The sequence below is a fragment of the Eurosta solidaginis genome, chromosome 1 (genome assembly GCF_040869045.1).
Source record: "Eurosta solidaginis isolate ZX-2024a chromosome 1, ASM4086904v1, whole genome shotgun sequence".
In the NCBI taxonomy this organism is placed as follows: Eukaryota; Metazoa; Arthropoda; class Insecta; order Diptera; family Tephritidae; genus Eurosta; species Eurosta solidaginis.
Genome location: NC_090319.1, coordinates 136,091,969 through 136,105,915, shown reverse-complemented (window position 1 = coordinate 136,105,915; position 13,947 = coordinate 136,091,969). Strand labels below are relative to the sequence as shown.

The 13,947-nt window shown below is 39.1% G+C and overlaps 1 protein-coding gene across 3 annotated transcripts in view; it reads right to left on the bottom strand.

The window, feature by feature from the left end:
- Positions 1-13,947, bottom strand: part of kkv (hyaluronan synthase-like protein kkv) — an 885,043-nt gene that overhangs the window by 87,889 nt on the left and 783,207 nt on the right. The gene's annotated exons all lie outside the window — the stretch shown is intronic.

The following is a 13,947-nucleotide window of genomic DNA, read 5'->3' as shown; positions in this document are numbered from 1 at the left end:
TCCAGTACTCAAGGTAAAGTATCCAAAATTTGCGGAAGAGGAACGCATACTCCCCAGGGAAACGCGTGTCACTCTGGCTCAACTTCGTTCTGGATACTATAACAGGTTAAACTCTTACCTATTCAGAATCAACCCCGACATACAAAATGTATGCCCCGCTTGCAATGTGTCCCCACATGACACCAACCATTTCTTTAATTGTAATGTGGAACCAACGCCTCTAACACCCCTTTCCCTATGGTCCACCCCTGTTGAAACAGCAAGTTTCCTTGGACTCCCGTTAGAGGATATTGATCACAGTTTGTGATCGGTCGCGTCTGTTAGGTGGGGCGAAGCACTGCTACAACAACAACAACAACAACCATCACTAAGCCGATACTAAGCAGCCACTCGTAAGTACGTAAACAAATCAATCATCATCTGCACACATACATACAAGGCAACGGAGAGATACTCATAAACGCATGTAATCATCAGCCGAAGTAGTACTCACATATACACACATATGGCTATGGGAGAGAATATAAACTACAAATATACATGTATATATATGGCTCGTAACCAAGCATGAAATTCGCGAAGTTACTAAAACTTAGGAGAAATGGGTGAACCAGGCAACAGAGAGTATAAAAGCAGCGAAAACTGAGTAGTCAGTGATCAGTTTTGATTCAAACACGCTATTGGTTTTGAAGTATAATTGTGAAGTACTACTCTTGAAGTTATCTAAATAAAGACCAGTTTGCAATACTAAATAGTGGAGTGATTTATTCAACAGTTTAGCGATTCGAACGTTAGCAGAAGGTTTAAAAAAAGCGGAATTTCCCTAAATTCGTCACAATATTATACAAACTTGATCAGAAGATCCCCCTATCTATGATGTAATACTAATTTTACCAATTTAATATTAACCAAAATATGTCAGGGGATAGACTAGCCCCGCGGCAGTTGGCATGGACCAGAAGATACTGATCCGAAGCAAGCTGGATTCATATATTGTAAATTACAATCCATAACTGTAACATTCCACTTATCTTAGTAGTCTAATTTTTAGGGCAAAACGGCAACAGTGACTTATAATTTTTATATATTTAGAATACCATTGGTTTAGGGAAGTTTTTACATAAATTACCCTGCAGTGAAAAGCCAAAGTAGTCAGCAAACATTCTAGTTCATTGACTATAATTTTGTGGGGTTATTCATACCAGTTGGTGTTTGAATAATTCACTGACTAGAATTTTGTGGCGTTTTTCATACTAGTAAGTATTTCATTTGTCTAACTCGATTAAATGCGATAATGCTTCTACCGGCAATTTGTAATACTTACTTCAGTAAACAAGGCTAGATTTCGTACAAATCGCAGGCACATAAACACAAACACGCGCACATACCATCTCATCGTTACTTCTGCAGACTAAAGGAGCCGTTAGTAGCTATGCCAATGCTTAAACACCTTGGGCATAAGGGATAATGCATGTTTTGTACTTGTCATTTAACCTTTGTCATTTCGGAATATTAAAAAATGCAAGAATAATCCCAATACCGAAGCCCGGAAACTCAGTTAACGATGGTGAGTCGTATCTACCGATGTCATTCATTTAAAGATAAATATTCCTGCCAAAAGCAACCAAAACTCCATCATAAGAGCGGTCCTCGTCGGGATTCAAGGGGTTGTGTAGCGCAATATATAGCTTCTCCAACCCAATTGTCAACCTCACCTTCGAGCGGCGAATCCCGTTTCACTAACAGACGAGGCTCTGGCGACCCCAAGCTCCTCATGGAACTTGGGGGTGGGGAGGGAGGGATGGCCTGAAGGTTCAATGTGGCCATATAAATCGTTCCCGAGATGGTCGGGCCAGCACTTTAATGGTGCTGTGTTACCGGATCGTATCGGATCTGTATCCGACAAAGGACCATCACATCGATAACACTCCCCAAAGCCTTCGGGGAGTAACCTAATCGCTACAACAACAACAACAACAACAGCGGTCCTCGTTGTACTTGACCTGTCAAAACTTTTGACACAGTCGACCAGCGCGCTCTACTCCAAGAGGAAATAGGAAACATCTCCGTAAGCAATACGATGAGATACGGCACCTTCCAACTCATCCGGTTTATCCAGATTAACATAAGGAAGTCTTCATCCTAGTTCACACTTATTCGGGAAGTAGCATCGCGAGGTTGCGCCCGAAGAACGCTGTTGTCAATACTTACTTAATTGGTGCTTAAATGTTTAAACGGTTATGGCCGTCCAACAAGGTGCGCCAGTCGCTCCTTCTCTCTGCCAACCGGCGACAATTGGTCACACCAAAGGAGTTTAAATCGTTTTCCACCTGGTCCTTCCAACGTAGTGGGGCCGCCCTCTACCTCTGCTTCCATAGGCGGGTTCCGATAGAAACACTTTCTTGGCGGAGCGTCATCTTTCATTCGCATAACATGGCCTAGCCAGCGCAGCCGCTGCGTTTTAATTCGCTGGACTATGTTGATGTCTGCGTATAGCTCGTACAGCTCATCGTTAAATATTTTTCGGTACTCGCCATCGCCAATGCGTAGAGGTCCGTAAATCTTTCGAAGAACTTTTCTCTCGAACACCCCCAGAGCTGCTTCATCTGCTGTTGTCATGATCCATATTTCTGCATCATATAGCCGGGCGGGTACGATAAGTGACTTGTAGAGTATGATTTTCGTTTGCCGAGAGAGGACTTTACTTTTCAATTACCTAACTTACCTAGTCCAAAGTAACATTTATTGGAAAGAGTGATTCTTCACTGGATTTCAGAGCTTATGTTGCTGCTAGTGTTGATGATGGTGCCCAAAATTTTTTGGAACCAGCTGTTATCATAACTATTGCTTAAACTAACCAGTATGCCATCTGGTATAATTCAGGCGAGAGGCTGACTAGTGCATTATCTGGTTTGACCATGATGCATATACTGGCTACACAGGCCCGTCAAGAGGGGAGGGGGAATGGGGGGAGGGGGATTCAGGGGGCCCGCGATTTAGAGGTACTAAAACATTTTTTTTTAATTCAGGAAACTCGTTAGTTGTTCCATGTGCAAATTTTAAGCCGAATTCCAAAAGCAACGAATATTTTTTTTTTTTGTATAATTTGTTTATTTGCAATCTATTTTAAAATAATAAGCAAATTCTATAACTTATGACTAAGAAAAGTGACTTATATTATTGAACTCCATTGAGGTCAATAATAATATATGTGCTTACAATTATGCAACTTACATAAATGTGAGCTTATATTCAGACATCTAGGTTACATTTTAATATTGTAGTTTTACATTTAGTTATTAAATTCTAAAGGGAAGGTCTAATACATGATGCCTTTTAAGTCTAATAATTTCATTAGATTCATCAAGTAATGCAACTGCTAGCCCGTTATCATGATTACTTATTCTCTGTAAATATTTTGTACTAATTCTTTTAATTTCATTTTTTATAAAAGGAATTTCTAGATCAGAATGAATGGCTTTATTAGTAAGGAACCAGGGTGCACCAGTAATTAATCTTAAAGTTTTGGACTGGTATCTTTGTAGAATTTCTATGTTCGAATTACTAGCAGTACCCCACAGTTGTACTCCGTAGGTCCATACTGGCTTTAGTATGGCCTTATATATTAAAATTTTATTTTTAAGATCTAACGGTGATTTCGGGCCTAGTAGCCAGTAAAGTTTGTTGGTTTTTATCTTTTATTGTTTACTTTTGGCTTGAATATGGCATTTCCAGGTTAGCCGTTTGTCCAAATGTATACCAAGATATTTGACACTGTCATGTTTGGGAATTATATCACCATTTAGCTGCAGTGAAGGGCAGTCTTTCCTTCAAAGTGAAAATAAAACGTGTACAGATTTGTTTGTGTTTACTTTTATTTTCCATCGGTCCAGCCACGTCTGTATCTCGTTTAATTCTCTCTGAACTAGATTAGTTGCATCAATTGGAGACTGACTTGATGCTAGGATAGCGGTGTCATCAGCATATGTAGCAATTAGAATATTTTCGGTTTCGGGTATGTCAGATGTAAAAATGGTATATAGTATAGGGCCCAGTACGCTGCCCTGTGGTACTCCAGCTTTAATGTGTCCTATTTCAGATATTTCTTCATTCACTCTAACGTAAAATGATCTTTCGGCAAGGTAAGACTTTAGTGTTAGATAAAAAGGTGTAGGAAGTATATTTTTTAATTTATATAACAGGCCTTGATGCTTGACAAAGTAAATGCTTGCTGTACGTCCAAAAATGCGGCAGAGCAGTATTCCTTTTTTCAAAGGAATCCGTTATGAAATTAACAACGCGGTGGCATTGTTCGGTTGTACCATGATATCGGCGAAAACCAAATTGATGTTCGGGTATTACCATATTTTCTTTCAGTATTGGAAATAATCTGCGCAAAAATAGTCTTTCAAATATTTTGGAGAATAGTGTCAATAAACTATGTGGTTGTATCGAACACCCCCAGAGCCGCTTCAACTCAATTACCTACCTTACCTAGTCCAAAGTAGCATTTATTGGAAAGAGTGATTCTTCACTGGATTTCAGAGCTGATGTTGTTGCTAGTGTTGATGCTGGTGCCCAAAATTATTTGGGAACCAGCTGTTATCATAACTATTGCTTAAACTAAGCAGTATGCCATCTGGTATAATTCAGGCGAGAGGCTGACTAATGCATTCATTGGTTTGACCATGATGCATATACTGGCTAGACAGGCCCGACAAGAGGGGAGGGGGAATGGGGGATTCAGGCGGCCCGCGATTTAGAGGTACTAAGAAATTTTTTTAATTCAGGAAAGTCGTTAGTTGTTCCATGTGAAAATTTTAAGCCGAATTCCAAAAGCAACGAATATTGATAATGATTTTTTGCCTGGGCTTTCGAACAGTGAGGAGACAGTAAAAACATCAAACAAAAATGTATGTTTACATGAATCCGAAATTGTAAAGTTTTCGTGGTGACACTGATGAAGGTTCATCTTCAAAGAGTCTTCCAACAATACCACCAACTCTGCATCAAAGTACAGATCATTTAAACGACTTCGAAATCGGTACCATGAATAATAAGATTTTGTGACCTGAAGAAGTCAATGAAATAATTCGTCGAGGTCATCAAAAGTGTCCTGTTATTTTTCCACGTGATTGTAATGACGAGGCATTTCCTCCCTCGTTGTTAAACAGAATCTTGCCAAATGGAGAGAAAGTGGAGCGTGACTAGTTAGTGTGGAGTGCCAGTAGCAATGCTTTTTCTGCCTACCATGCCGTCTGTTAAGCACCAACACTTTAAATCGACCTAAAATTTGTTGTCCTAGCGGATATTCGAAATTGCAGGTGTGGAAGAAGGTATACGATAAACTGGCATCACACGAAAATACTCAAGATCACATTAAATGTTATATTCAATGGCGATCTTTAGAAAATCTAATTCAAAAGGAGGCTACAATTAATACACTTATGAATGAACAGCTAATCACTGAAACTCAAAAGTGGAAAGGAATTTTATTTAGAATTTTGGGCACTATTTTAGTTTTGGGTGAAAGGGGCCTAGCTTTCAAAGGCGAAAGTAAATATCTTGGTGAAGGAAACAATGGACATTTCTTGGGCATCTAAGATCTCATTAGTAAATATTATCCGATAATTAGAGATAATTTGGAGAAAGTTAGGATTTCACAACAGGAGCACAAACGTTTACAAGTTCGGTATCTTTCCCAGACATTCAGTACGAGTTTATAGAAATTTGTGCAAAGCACGTGAGGGAAACTATATTAGATCAAGGCAAAAGAGCCAAGTATTTTGCTATTATCGTTGATGCTACGCCTGATGCTGGTCACGTTGAACAGACTACGTTCATTTTGGCGCTAGCTCCATTTCAATTCAAAAGCAAAAAACAACAAATTTTACAATTCAAAAACGGTTTTTGGCTTTCGTGAATTGTAACCAAAAAATCGGTCCGAAAATCGGTGATCTAATTTGCCATACTCTAGGTAAACATGAAATACCATTAAAATATTGTCGTGCACAAGGGTACGATAACAGCGCCAATATGAAAGGAACTTACAACGGAGCACAACGTTACATTCTCGACAAAAACTCGAATGCTGATTAGTCGCCTTGTGCAACCCACAGTCTGAATTTATGTGGTGTTGATGCTGCAGAATGTTGTACGGCTACAATTACTTTCTTCGGAGTTTTACAAAATTTTTTTACTATTTGCAGCAGCAGTCCACAACGATGGGACATCCTCAAAAAAAATGTAACGAGCTCTCTTCCCAGTCTTTTAGACACTAGGTGGTCGGCTGGAATTGAGGCAATTTGACCATTCGCAAACAATGTTCCAGGATTAACACAAGCACTAAACGCATTACTTTAAATACATTAAATTTGACTGCACAAGCATACGGAGATATTACCGGCATTCTCAAGAGCATCACCAAGTTCGAATGTATCTTGCTGTCCTCAATTTGGTTCAAAATACTGACTATTAATGAATGACCATTAACGAAAGAAACGTCGTACTCCAAGCAAGAGACACCACCATAGATGTTGAGGTCCGACATCTGGTTCCACCCATAATTTCAGAAAACAAAAATTCGGAAACACATTTTTTCAGAAAACATTAGAAGCCAAAATTCAGAAGTCAAAAATCCGGAAACAAAAATTCGGAAATCAGTATTCAGAAGTCAAATTTTGCGCAAGATTTAATGTTTTTTGCTGTCTGATTACTTTCTGAATTTTGACTTCTGAATTTTGCCTTCTGAAATTTGACTTATGAATTTGTTGGTAAAAACAACTTTTGATCAATTATACTTGTTGAAATTAAATATTATATATTCTAATCATGTGAGCCTATGTTGTACTTGAAGTTTATGAGAAAATTTTTGTTCATTCGTTTTCTAATTGTCAATAAATTTATCAGGTTATGGGCCCAGACAGAATAAGGCTATAACCAAATATTATATTACTGCAAGGAGTCTTTATTGAAATCATTAAGGAAAGCGAATCGTAATGGCAACGAGTATGTCGATTGCAAGAGTTTCGTTGCTCAATGGAAAAATTAAAATAATTGGAGGACACAAATGGAAGCGGGTTTACATAAGAGCAGATTGCTACAGCAGTGTGAATTGGCGAAAAGGCAAGATGAACAGTAAGAATATGACGACAAAAATGTGGATGCACGTGCAGAAATTATCATGGCGTTGGAGCTAAATGTTTCTAGAACGGTGAGGAACCTGAAAACGGCGAATGAGGTATGGGTCTACCTACAGAACACCTATGATAGGAAATCTACAAGGCTTAAGGCTGAATGCTACCGTAAGTTAATGAATTTAAGAATGAGTGATGTTCAATCAATCACAGATTATCTGATTGAATTTCATGTGTGTATTTCATGTTTGACGGTGATGAATGTGGAGATCGATGATGATCTTTTTACCATAATATTGCTGGATAGTTTACCAAGCAAATACAAAAAAGTTCGAGCCGCATTTAACACTTCTAGTGAATTTCCGCCACTAAATGTCTTACGTGCGAGGTTATTAGAAATTGGAGACACCGCCCAATCGAGATGAAGAGGAAGCTTTCAAGGTTCACAAGAGGTTTTCCGGAAATGTTTGCAATACAAATAAACGAGGTACGTGCTTTCCATATAACTGCTCCAAATGTGGGAAGAAAGGTCACAAGGCAAAAGATTGCAGGCTGAAAAATAAAGACATTTCAAACTGTGCTGAAACGTCAATGGGTTTTGTGGCAACAGCTGAGTGCTATAACACAGACACAATGAAAAATTCTAACACTGTTTTGTGGTGTTTGGATAGTCGGGCAACTTCGCATATGTGCGGATCAACATCTGATTTTATCAGTTTAGATGAAACATTTTCCGGGAAGGTTCGTTTAGCAGATGACAAAGACCTTGATTCAAAAGGTACTATTGAGCTGAGTGTTATTGTCAATCAAAAAATGAGAACCATTAGCTTGTTCAAAACTTTACACGTACCTGGGTTGCGCCGCAATTTATTATGTACTGCAAAAGCAACTGATAATAACTGGAAAATAGTTATGTCCAAGCGCTTATAATGAAGGATGGCCAAGTTCTTGTATAAGCTCCAAAGTCACAGGGTTTCTTTATGGTTACATGTTTCAAATCAAAACCAGATTTGTGTAATGAAGTGAGTGGTACGAATAGTCAATAATTTGTTCTGTGGCATAAAATGTATGGGCATTTAAATTGGAGTCATTTGACTCAGTTATAGTCAAAACGTATGGTTGAAGGTTTGCCAAAATTTCAAAATCAGAGAATGGAATGTGTCACGTGACATAAGGGCAAGCAAATTAGAGCTGCGTTCATTACTAAAAATAGCAAGTCGTCTAATGGAGTATTGGTTTTAATACACACTGATATGGGTGGTCCTATGAAAACTGAATCGTTGAGTGGAAAGAAATACTTTGTAACTTTTATAGATGATTTTTCTTGATAAGTTTTTACATATTTTTTGCACCATAAAAATGACTATCTAAACGTTTTCAAAATATTTAAGAAGGAAGTTGAATTGAGTAGTGGCAGGAAGATTAAATGCGTGCGAAGTGATAATGCGAAAGAACTTACTAGTGGCGAATTTACAGATTTCTTAAATTCACATGGTATAAGGCGCCAATTAACGGTAGAGTACACTCCACAGCAGAATGGAGTGGCTGAAAGAATGAATAGAACGTTAGTGGAAATGGCGAAATGTTTAATGATTGAAGCAAATCTACCAGAGTTCTTATGTGCTGAATTAGTACATACAGCAAGTTACATACGAAATAGTTGTCCAACGAAATTAAATAATGATAAAACCCCAGAAGAGTTATGGGTAGGAAAAGTTCCAAGTGTGCATCATTTTCGACAAATTGGTAGTAAGGCTTTAGTATTAAGAAATAAATCTAGAGAGTACTAAATGGGATGCAAAAAGTGAAGAATATTCTTTAATTGGTTATTCAGAAGAATCGAAAGCTTATCGTCTATGGAAAAGAGGAACGCGCAGAATTATTAAAAGCAGAGATGTGAGATTTTTAGAGAGAGTTTTTGAGATCAGTGAAGATCATGTCGAGAAAAATAAGGAATTTTTCCAATAGTATATTTTTGAGAAAAAATCTAAAAGTAGCAAAAAATCATAAACCAAAAATTATTTACAAAGAAGCTGTGAACTAGAATCAGATGACGACGTTTTTATTGCTAGTACATATCAAGGTGATAGTGATGTGAAAGACAATACTATGGGAATTGAGAAAAATAGCTCTGAGAGAGAAAAGGTTAATGATAGAGACAATTTCGAAGCAGGAAATGAATTACCTGAACATTCCATAAAAAGACGTTTACGATCGTGGGCTTTTGGTAATTAGTCAATAAAGAAAGTGTCACAAGAAGAAGACCCTAGATGTTATAAAGATGCTATTTTTTCGTCAAAATCAGATGAGTGGCTGAAGGCTATGCAAACAAAAATTAATTCTCTTATGAAAAACGAAACTTAGGAATTAGTAGATTTGCCCAAAAAGAAGAAAAGCGATTGGTTGCAAATGGGTGTACAAATCAAAAATACGACCTGATGGCACAGTTAACAAGAAAAAGGCAAGGTTAGTTGCACAAGGATATTCTCAAAAGTATGGAATATATTATACTGATACATTTGCGCCTGTAGTACGTCAAAGTTCAATACGTCTTATATATGTACTAGCAGTTGAGCATGATCTTAAGCTACGGCAGTTGGATGTGTCTAGTGCATTTTTGAATTGTAATTTGGACGAAGAGATCTTCATGCAACAACCTGAGATTGATGAAAAACGGAAAGATAAGGTTTGTTTGCTTAAAAAGGCTATTTATTGGCTTAAACAAGCTGGAATTACGATCAATGTATATACACACTTAAAAACAAAAATTTCATCGTTGCTTTATACGTTGATGATTTAATCATTGCATCAAAGGATGCTATTATGACTGAAAGTTTTATAGAAACTCTGAAGGAAAATTTTGAGATACGCGATTTAAACCAATCCTCTACCCTCAACATCAAAATTTTAGAAATAAGGTTTTTCAATTAGAAGAAAATTTTTCTAAGCGTGGTCGCCCCTCGGCAGTGTTTGGCAAGCGCGTCGGGTGTATTTCTACCGGAGTCGGCATAAAACAAGTAGGTCCCGTCCGGCCAATCTGTAGGGAAAATCAAGAGGAGCACGACGCAAATTGGAAGAGTAGCTCGGCCTTAGATTCCTTCGGAGGTTATCGCGCCGTACATTTATTTTTTTATTTATTCTAATTGTAATGGTTTGGGAATTAAAATCGATAACGGGAGTTTGTCAATTTCACAACCTATGTATGTATATAGGAAATTTAATTCGGAAATACGGTCAAGCTAACGCAAAACCAGCAAAAATTCCAATGCATGAAAAGACGGTTTTAGAAAAAGATCCGAAAATTTTAGGGGAAGCAGAAAAAATAGATAAAACTAAATACCAAGAAATTATTGGATCATTTTTACATCTTTCGGTTTTTATCCGGCCTGATATAGCGTGCAGTATTAATATGTTATCGCAGTTTAGTCAAGATCCACGTAGGCAACATTGGAACGCAGCTTTACAAATAATACGATATTTAAAGTATACGCAAAATCTTGTTTTAACATATAAAAAAACGGGGTGTCAACTTTTAGGCTATGTGGATGGAAATTGGGCTACAGACGTAAATGATCGTAAATCCCAGACAGGTTTTTGTTTTTTACTCGCAGGTGGAGTTGTGTCTTGGGAGTCGAAGAAGCAACGTGTCGTGGCAACATCCAGTGCTAAATCGGAGTATGTTGCGTTATCAGAGGCAGCGAAAGAAGCACAATATGTACGTTATTTACTGTGTGAACTCGGGTATGGATTAGATAAACCAGTTGTTCTTTACTCGTATTCACAAAGTGCACAACAAATGGCTACGCTTTGAGGACATCACTCTAGAACTAAGCACATTGATCATAAATATAATTTCATTCGCGATGCTTGTCAGAATTAAAATAGAATATTGTTCAACACATGGAGGGTGGAGCCGTGTGTAGAAGTCCACGAAAGTGGGGAAAGCTTCTGACTGGCCAGAGCGATTCTTTTGCATGCGGGTCAAGCAGCTCACTACTGCCGGTCGCTTGCGGCCAAGTATCCGTTTAGCGGTGAGCTAATGTGAGAAGGCGAAAACCTGGCTAGGCCACTCTGACATAATCGGTTTAGGGGCTAGCCGGGGGAGATCTCATCGACAGCGTCTGTACACCTCTAGGTGCGGCTGCAAGCGGGCGTCTGTCTTGGAGCAAGCAGCTCGCTATATAAACATGCCAAGTAATATTTTCACCCCCGCTGAACGGGTTGTGCGCTGGGCTTGGGACCCGTCATGTAAAACCATACTCCAATGAAATATAACAACAAGCCTCGGATAAATACACTCTCTATTGATGACGACCATGGCAAACGTTTGAAGGACAATGAATTGAGGGCATGCACCTGGAACGTCCGCTCCCTGAATGGGATTGGTGCAGATGCCCGGCTGGTTGATGTCCTCGTCAAAGCAAAATCTGACATCACCGCCATCCAAAAAATGCGTTGGACGAAGCAAGGAAGAAATAAGATCAAAAATTGTGACATCTATTGGAGTGGCCATACGAATAAGCGCAGTTTGGCGTCGGATTCGTTGTGGGAGAGAGACTTTGTCGCCAAGTTCTGGCGTTCACACCTGTGCACGAACGTCTCGCCGCTATCCGAATAAAAGCAAAATTTTTTAATATATCATTCATCTGCGCCCATGCGCCGACAGAGGAGAAAGACGATGAGGTGAAAGACAATTTTTATGAACAATTAGAACGCACATACGAGCGCTGCCCCCGTCACGATATAAACGTCGTGCTTGGTGACTTTAACGCCAGGGTGGGCAAAGAAGGTGTTTTTGGCCCTTCAATCGGAAAGTTCAGCCTACACAATGAAACTTCTCCTAAAGGACTGAAGCTGATTGACTTTGCCGGTGCTCAAAACATGGTCATATCCAGCACGAGGTTCATGCATAAAAAGAAACATCAAGCTACATGGCTGTCTCCTGATAGAAATACTCGCAATCAGATCGATCACGTTGTGATAGACGGACGGCATGCCTCCAGTGTTTTAGATGTGCACACGATCCAAGGACCTAACATCGACTCGGACCATTATCTCGTTGCAGCCAAAATACGCACCCGCCTCAACTTGGCTAAAACCAAGGAACAGAAAACACAAGGAAAGCTAGACGTCGAAAGCTTCAATCACAACAGACTGCCAATGATTTCGCAACTCGACTCTCACACCTGCTCTCTGAGAGCACAACTCATCCTGAAGGAATACAGGAGCAGTGGGAGCATATTTCCAAAGCACTTCTTACTTCCGCCGAAGAAAAAATTGGTTACCGGCGACCACGACAAAACAACTGGTACGATGAAGAATGCCGCGTTGCAACTGAAAAGAAAGACGCTGCCTACAGGGCTACGTTAAAAGCGAGCGCGACAAGAGGAGTGTGTGAACGCTATCGTGAGTTGAAAAAGGAAGCGAGACGCATTTTCAGGAAGAAAAAAGCAGAAGCAGAAAGGCGTGAGTGCGAGGAGCTTGAGCTGCTAGCCACCAGGAATAACGCCCGAAAATTTTACCAAAAAATACCGCGACAGACGGAAGGTTTTAAGACCGGGGCAAACTCCTGTAGGAACGAAAACGGCGACCTTGTAACTGATGTCCAGAGAGTGCTTAGATTATGAAGGGAACAATTCTCTGTTCTCCTAAATGGAGGCAGCAATTCACCGCGCAGAGATGAAGAACCCGATCCCGCAATCGATGATGATGGAATATATGTCCCCCCGCCCGATTATGACGAAGTTAGAATAGCAATAACCAAATTGAAAAACAACAAGGCCGTGGGCGCTGATGGAGTGCCTGCGCAGCTATTCAAGTACGGCGGCGAGGAGTTGGTAAGGCGCATGCAGCAGCTTCTTAGCAAAATATGGGCAAACGTCAAGCTGTATAGTTTATTTTGTATCTGTGCTCTTGTCTTTTTTGATAAATAAATTGTCTAATATTGCGAAAGATAGTTTTATTGTTGACATAAGTAGTGAAGTGAATTCATTGAGTGTGCTAATTAAAGAAATTAAATTAATTTCAGTTGTTTTAGTTAAATATTTAATATAAAAACTAATTTTTCATTAATTTGCATATACACACTTACTTACATACAATTGATTTGCCGAGTGTTTTTGCATTGCATTGTGTTGTTGTGTTGATAGGCATCAGTTTTAATAGTGTAATTGTTTTTATTTTTGATATTGCGCGCACACTTCATTTCTCTTTCTTAGTGTCACAGCTGTTTGCGCGGTTTGTTCAGTGTTATCACAGTGCATCTCAAACTGCTCATATGCTATCTAACAGCTTCCAAACTGTTTTATTTTTTTTTTATTTTTTCTATATAACCCGCTGTGCTTTTTTTCAATTAATCAACTTACTCTCACTATTTTATTAATTTCTTTTTTAGGTCTCTTTATTTTTACTAAAATGTCTTGCCTATATGCGAACTGCTTGATAAAAAGTGATTCCCATCCCTTCGTGTCATGCTGGCTTTGCGATGGGCTAGCCCATATGAAGTGTGCCGGTTTGTCAGCAAGAGTGGTTGACGCACTCAACGATAGTGATAAGGGAGTTCGTTGGGCCTGTTTGAAATGTAGACCAACTGAGATTGATCTTTTCAAAGTTTTCAAACAGGCTCGCGATGGGTTCTCTGAAATAGGCAGGGAAATTGACGCACTGTCCAAGAAATTCACCCAGTATGAAAACTTATTTATGTCTTTCAAATATCCGAATGACTTAACTAACGTAAACATTCCACATATAAATTGTCATGCCACCTCTAGTGCTCCGACATTCAATGCCGTTGCTGAAGTTCCTCCACCCG